This window comes from Pinus tabuliformis, chromosome J, assembly GCF_031772625.1.
Source record: "Pinus tabuliformis cultivar Carrire ecotype Pingquan chromosome J, CPIR1, whole genome shotgun sequence".
Taxonomy (NCBI): domain Eukaryota; kingdom Viridiplantae; phylum Streptophyta; class Pinopsida; order Pinales; family Pinaceae; genus Pinus; species Pinus tabuliformis.
In genome coordinates this window covers 1294996992-1295004043 of record NC_142295.1, presented here as the reverse complement: position 1 = coordinate 1295004043, position 7052 = coordinate 1294996992, and positions in this window count along the sequence as shown.

Genomic DNA, 7052 nt, shown 5'->3' with positions numbered 1-7052 from the left:
TTTGACTGAGAATAACTTCAGCGGATTTGGTTGTCCACATAAATTAATAACAGATAATGCAGCAGCCTTCAGGGCAAAAGAGTTGGTGGAAATGTGTGCTTCAATGGGTATTAAACTTGTTCATTCCACCTCATATTATCCTCAGGGAAATGGTCTAGCAGAATCCTCTAACAAAATTCTGATAAGGATAATTAAAAAGCTGTTGGAGGACAATAAAAAGAATTCGGATTCTAAGCCCAAGTATGCATTGTGGGCTGACAGAGTGACCATTAAAACATCCACAGGCAATTCTCCTTTTAAACTGGTATATGGCACTGAGGTTGTATTTTCAATTCAACTAACTCTCCTTGTGGCAAAATTCCTTCAAACAGAGCAGGATGAGGAAGAGGAAATGGCAAAGAGGATCACTGACCTAGCAGAAATACATCAGATTAGAGAACAATTGGTGGAGAGGGCTGCAACACATCAAAGAAAGGTCAAGCAAGCCTTTGACAAAAAGGCAAAACAAATAATTTTCAGATTGGTGACTTGGTTTTGAAATGGGATGCACTAAAGGAAAATAAAGGCAATCATGGGAAATTTGATGCTTTCTAGACAGGGCCTTTCATTATTTCATAGGTTCAAGGGAATAACACCTTCATATTGAAAAGTATGGGAGGAGAAGTAGTTTTTGATGGCCCAGTTAATGGGTGGTTTTTGAAAGTTTATGTTGTTTAAGGTATTTGACCTTAAAGGCTGTAAATATTTTGTGTTTATCAGTTTAGGTACAGATGCAGTAGACTCCATGCCCAATGGAACACTAGGAATTTTGGCTAATTTGTTTTCAGCTGGAAAGGCATTGATCTGCAAGTTCTTGAGACCTCACAGGGAGGATCTCATCCCTAGAAGGAGCCAGTGTTAGCTATGCTACAGTTTGCAACATTTGATGGATTAAATCAGGTTTGGATTGCAGAGAGTTTGCAGTTGTTATTTTATCTCTCCCTTTCATTTGCTTTATTCTCTTTTAACTCTTTACTCCTCCATTTTCTCCTTCCCCTTTATCCCTGTTTTTCCCCTTTAAACCCCTCATAAACCCTTTTTTGGGCTCCCGGGCTTCTTCTTGTTTAAAAAACTAAAAACCCCGATAACCCTTTAAACCCCCGTTAACCTATAAACCCCCGAAAACCTATATAAATCCCAAAACCCGCATAACCTCGTATAAACCCATTATTTGTTTGTTTATTCCCGGGTGCTTAAGTCTTAATACTTATAACACTGCGCATATAATATAATTCATAACCCGGCGGGCCCGTACATGTCACATCACCCCGAGACATGTGCGTTAAATCCTGTCCGCCCGATCCTCCGCCTGTTGATCCAACGCCTTTCGCTTTCCCTGCTCCCATAAACCGCGCGTCCGTTAGTCAGCGGGGAAGGCGGTTTCCCCGCCGTCCCGTCAGCCACATGTCACAATTTAATAGGATCACGCTCATGTGTACGTAAACCACCCTTGGCCATAAAGCGGTGCAGGGAAACCGCTTACCTCCATTCCGGTACGGCTCCCTGCCTGTTAACTCTCTTGTATCTTCCGCTCCCGTCAGCTGTTGGATCATTCCCGCCGCGATCCAACGACCATCGTTCACCCATTCTCGTTTACACCCGATAGCCCCCCTAGATCTGATCTCCGCCGTCCATTTTTTCATCCGACGGTTGCTATTGATCCCTGCGCCTCTGTGTCTTCCATCGCCTCCCGCCATCAGATCTAGGTCGTCCATCTGATTCATCCAATGGCCAACGTTCTTTCTCGGCTCTTCGTCCAATTTCAAGGCATTTTTCAATGTTTTTGGCTTGACTCATGCACGCGAAGAAGGAAGAGATGACCCAGCAATCTGCCATTTAATTCTCAGCAACTTCATTCAAAGAATAGCACGGTCAAGGATGAGAAAGTACTGCCTCGAGCAGTTGAATTCATTCAGCAGTTATGGACATTTTTTCATCAAACATTCCACCTGTTCAAGGAGTACATCAGAGTATAGAAAGAGCCTTTTTGTTCATTAAAAACATTCAGATTGTAGCAGAAGACTCATCTCTAACTGTAAATGCGGTTGGTGGTCAGTTATGACCCCTCCACGCATGGGTATGCAGAGCTATTCTGTAAAAAAACTCCATATATACTGGGAAAAAAGATGTAATCAGGTTGATGAGTGTTATTCTGTTGTAAGGTTCAACTTCTGGAGACTGTAACTACTGTGTAACCTGCAGCTTCTGGTCTGCATTTCCAGCTAATACAAGCTTCTTTTGCTGTTAATTTCTCACTTTCCACTTCTTCTTCTTGTTCCAGGCTGTGCCTGTTTTGCAGTTATTCATGTGCTGTTAATGTTTAGCATTAGAGGGGCTGTCATCCCACCTCTGTGTTAGGATTTAGCATGTATCATTGAATTTGTTTGCAGGTTTCTGTTATTTTAATGCCAGAGAGCTGTCATCCTGTCTGTGTATTAGAAAACAGATTTACAGACCTTTTAACTGGTTGCAGCCGGCCATCACAGGGTCCTGTGCATCTGCTGGTGTGGTCAGTCTTCTCCATCATCACATTTTCTTTAAAACTGTGAGTAATTGGTGGTTAAAAGCCTTGTAGTCTGGGGGTGTTCACCCATGTCTGGGGTCAATCATAGTAGGAGTGGTTATCTGGCTTGAATATGCAGCATTTCTTTCATTCATCCACCATTTTCCAACATTTTGTTGAGTTTGTAATGTTCTCGAGCATCTTTGAGATACAACCTAGGAGAGTTTCTTGGGGTGATAACATGTCCCACGTTTCTTTTGTTGTCTCCTTCTCGGCAATATGTTGGACCACATGATCCTTGACCCCATCAAGGATGATGCATTTCGCCTTGGCCATTACCTCCTCGTACTTCTCATTATCAGTGGGGTCAACTGGGATAGACACTGTTCTCAAGGCGAAGGCCTTGATGTGATGTCTATCTAGAATGGACAGGATCTTAGCCTTCCAGACCACAAAGTTGGACGCCTCGTCTAGCCTGTCCCGATCCCTCAGTCCATTCATGGCCATCTTTTTTCTCTTCCTTCCGACTCCTCCGACTCTCTACTTCCCTCTGGAAGTTCTCTCTTTGACTCCCTCTAAGTTACTTCCCATCTGGAAGTTCTTTGCTTGATTTCCCTCCTAGAAATCCGCCTCCCAACCATCGAGTCGCACCTCTTTGATCTCTTGTGCACCTGCAACACTGATCTGGATTCCTTGGCTAGAAATCCGCCTCGGTAGTAACTCCCTCTACCTTGGTTTTTCCTATTAGGTACTGTTCTGACTCGACAACAACAACACCCCATCAACTTCACTTCCCGCAATCTGCGTACAGCCTCCTATGCCCTAGCAACTGAAGGACTGAGCCTCTAGGCTCTGTGCAATCCTGGCACTGGGTAAAATGCTCCCCTAGCTAACCGCGTCAACCCTGCTCGTCCCTACGTGGCTCTCCGTGAGCCTTTTCTGCCCTCCTCAGCCTCTGTGCTGACCTCTCTTTGACCCGAACTGATGATGCAGTCCCCCTACGTCAACCCTTCTTCTGTCACTTTCTGCAAGGAACAACTTTTGTCACTCGAGACAATTGTTTTTGCTGCAAATGCTCTACTTCAGCTGGTGCCTTCAGCTCTCCTGTGATCTGCAACTACGCTTTGATACCATGTTGAAATTTCTAAGTCTAATCGTTAGAAATTTTATCTGTATTCTTCTAGCTTATTTCTCCTACTTGTTAATTACACACAAGTTATTTAAACATATAAATATCGAAATAAACATAATACAGTCTCAACCATCTACAGATCAACAACTGAAAGAAATAGCAAACACACAAATGACACCGTTATTTTTGGACAACTTGTACATGAAAAAACCCAACTTGGGAAAACCGGTGCAACAATTCTGAGGGTTATTTATTATGCAGTATATCCTTGAGTACAACTGGGTGCCAAACTAGCTCACTCGACAGAGAAAAATAACCGACAATAATACCTCTCTATTCGAAAGCAGATATTCAAAAAAACTGCCCCACAAAACCCTCTACAGCACAACTGAAGCACTGCATCAACCCTCCTGGCCTCTGTGTCAGCGTCAAAACCCTTTGCGTCAACCCTCTGAGGCACTCCGCAGCCTCTACGGCCTTCTGCGTCACTCCTACTGCCCTCTACATGGATAACGCAGGCCCTCTGGCCTCTGCGCTGTCTCAACTAGCCTCTGCGTGGCCTTCTCTGGCTTCTGCATCTGCCTCTCTACCTCTGCACTAGTCTCTCAACACTATCTCTGCCTCTTTGTCTAGTACTCACTGCTCTTCGTGCAAACTGATCATTGATTCAACTTCTCTTAGAAAACCCCGCTCTAGAAAATCAAATAACTTATCACTCTCGTGTATTCTCCAACTGACCCTCAAACCTCTTCTTATATTTTTCCTATTGGTCCTTCAACAGCTGAGATTACATCTCTAATCAACGACTAAGATTAGATTTGGCTTGATCCATGTCTTTTGGAACCTTCTAACCCAATTTTATATTAATACACATTAATATTTTATTTTTCCTAAGTTTAGACTTAGGAACTCCATTAAAAATATTAATTAGTTTAATATCTCCTAAATCGGGTAGAATCTGCCCAAACCATTTCTAGGTCTTGGAAATCTCATGTGCTTTAGACTCTCCACCAATTTTCATGGCTAGAGCACATTAGGTGCTACCCTAAACCAACAAGGGTGATATAGAACTATTGTTCGAAAGAACTACAGATGGGCAAGATCCTTTAGTAGTCTACCTCTCGGATCAATACCTTGCTATGGGAGCCTAAATTAGAAGTAGCAAGATGGACTAGGTTAGTTGATGCAAAGGATTATCAGAGTGACAGTTGCAGTAGCTAGGAGCACCAAACACTGAGCAGCACAGAGCTAGACTTGACAGCAGTGCGGTTGGCACAGAGAAGAGTTAGCAGCAGCGTAAAAGCTTTAGAGGATCAGTGCACAGACTAGCAGTAGTCAGAACCCCAACAACATATGCATCATGTTGAACACCTGTTCAGTAATTTTGGATGTTTTTCAATTGTTGATGCCGTAGCAGCAACAGTTGGATAAGGTTGCAGTGTTCGCAGTGGCAGTACCAGCAACAACACATATGCAAAAATTATGAGGGTTGCAGTACAGATGCAGAGTTGGCAGTTGCAGTGTCAGCAACTGTACAAATGCAACATTTGTGCAGTAGTTGGTGGGCAGCGATATTAAACATTAGGAGTGTAGAGGGAGATGTTTACAGAGAAGGGTGATGTTTCAGTGGGTTGCATTACTAGAGCACATTCCTCGCTAAGAGGGAGTGTTTATTTATGGTAGTATCGGATGTGATCTAAGCCTCAAAATTTGTAGGGAGGCTTGGACACATGTATTCCACAATACCCAGAAATCGTTTTGGGAAATTCCACCCGGAGAATAATTATTTCTAATGGGTGCCTAAGTCTAAACTTAGGAAATTAAAATAATTAAAGGGTATTAATCTAACTGTGGGTGAAACTTCTAGAAGAAGACGAGGATCAAGCCAAAATGATCTAAGCCATTGATTAGGATCTAATCTGGGTCGTTGGTTCTCAACTGAAGGATTATAAGAGGAGGCTTGATGGGCATTTGGAAGACGCATCGAGTGGAGATCAAAAGATCAAATTTCTGAGGCACAATAGTTGCGGAAGAGGAATTCGAAGTGATCTTTTGTAGTGAGGGGCAGGGATAGTATCCGGATGGAAATTTTTCCTGGGCCAGAGAGTACGAGGAAGAGAGGGCAGAACGACGTCTAGAAAGGCTGACACTGGGCCACGCAGAGCTACGCTGTGGCAATGCAAAGCCTGAGAGGGAAATCAAATTCCTACTAAGGAAATCAAGTTTAAGAAGCCGAGAGCCAGGGTGTGAGACCGAGAGGCTAAGAGCTGAAGTTTCCAGCCAGTAGAGGATCATAAGGAGGGACAACGCAGTCCAAACAAAGGTGACGCAAAGACTGCTGGGTTTGACACAATTCTTTACAGAGGCTCATTTCCAATGAGATCAAAGTCAATTCCTATAATGACATGATGAGATCATCTCACTATTTGTTTTGACCAACTTCTCTTTGTATCGGATAGCCAGTTGAGCATCCTACTAATTGTACTCGGAATTACTACTCCTTAATAATAAAACCCTTAGCTGTTGCACCGGTTTTTACGCATTGGGTTTTTCTGAAGACTTTTGTCCAAAAACAATGGTGTAATGTATTGTGTATTTCTTTCTTGCTCATTGTCTTGTTTCCGCTTATAATTGAATTGGTGAAGACTGCAATGTATTAGTTTCAGTGTTTACTGTAGGAAACAGTAAATAATTTGTTCAGTAATTAACAAATAGAAGGAACTTAATCAATTGCTACGTTGGTGATTCGGGTAATCAAATTTTCACTTTTCTAAGGTCATATTTTGTGTTACTATATTGTGAGTGATTGTATTTGTGTATGTTCTCTATTTTCCATATTTCATATATTGCATGCATAAGCATACACAGTAATTAACAAATCCAAAATTCTAAGGAAAAATTAACCCTCATAGTGTATATTTTGGATTTCCATTCCATCTTTAGTATATCGATTGTGATGAACTCTCTAGTGGAATATCCACTATAGTTAATAGATCAAATAGTTACCATATCCGAAGTTGATTGTTAATGTCTCTACTATGTTGCATTGACAACTGAAAAATATGTCCCAAAAACCATTCCATAGCGCAAGCAACAACGAAATTTGGAGGAAGCAAAAGGTCACTCTTCCATTCTCCATGAATTATTAATTATTTAATTAGAATATTACACGAAGTCGTCGATTTCATATTCAAGAGTGAGATATGCAAACATAAATGGCACAATTGAAGACACTTCTAGTAGACATAGAGAATTCCATAATTCCCCTTGGATCAACACATTAAGTTGGTCGAATGGTAGCAAGGGCAATGGCTCAAAGGTGGAGAAGGAAAGGATTTTTGTTTTGAAAGCCCAACTAATGCAGGCACTGGAAGCAAT